Source organism: Nothoprocta perdicaria, unplaced genomic scaffold (genome assembly GCF_003342845.1).
Source record: "Nothoprocta perdicaria isolate Ctin4 unplaced genomic scaffold, notPer1 scaffold_156, whole genome shotgun sequence".
Classification (NCBI taxonomy): Eukaryota; Metazoa; Chordata; class Aves; order Tinamiformes; family Tinamidae; genus Nothoprocta; species Nothoprocta perdicaria.
Window position 1 is genome coordinate 1,603,986 of NW_020454716.1, and position 543 is coordinate 1,604,528.

Here is a 543-nt window from a genome sequence, read left to right on the forward strand (position 1 = left end):
AAAAGGCAGGCGGGGGAGCTGCCTCGCCAGTTCGCTATCTCATCGTTAGCCCCAGTGGGCAAGGCGGGAGCTGCTGCGCAGGGCAGGGGTCGCAGCCCGCGGACACGCGGATCGCGACACGGGTGCCCCGGTCCCTCCGGCACCTGCCCCGCGCGAGCGCCGGGCGCGGCGGGACCCGCTCCGCGCGGCGGGTCGGGGCTGGGACGGGGCTCGCCGCGGCCGAGCATCGGCCGGGACGGGGCTCCCGGGGCGGGACGGGACGGCAGGGCGGCGCGGGCAGCTCTTACCTCCCGCTGCAGCGACGAGGCTCCGCGGCGGCGGCTCCGTGCGCGCCCCGTGCCCGGCAGCCGCGCAGCGCCGGGGCCGCCAGCGCAGCCGCTCCGCCCCCGGCCGGACCCCTCCTCCGCCCCCGGCCCGCCCCGCTCCGCTCCGCTCCGCCCGCCCGGGCCGCCGCTGCGCCGGGACGGGGCCCGCAGCCCGCGCGCCGCCCTGCCAAGAGCCCGGCTGTGCCCGGCACCTCTGCCCGCTCAGGAGCCGCAGCTG

The 543-nt window shown here is 81.8% G+C and overlaps 1 protein-coding gene across 1 annotated transcript in view; it reads right to left on the reverse strand.

The window, feature by feature from the left end:
• Positions 1 to 337, reverse strand: part of TSPAN18 (tetraspanin 18) — a 103,145-nt gene extending 102,808 nt beyond the window's left edge. Inside the window, exon 1 of the mRNA XM_026035143.1 lies at positions 288 to 337. The gene's annotated coding sequence lies outside the window, so the exon portion shown is untranslated. The remainder of the gene's footprint in view (positions 1 to 287) is intronic.
• Between the last annotated feature and the right edge of the window lie 206 nt (positions 338 to 543).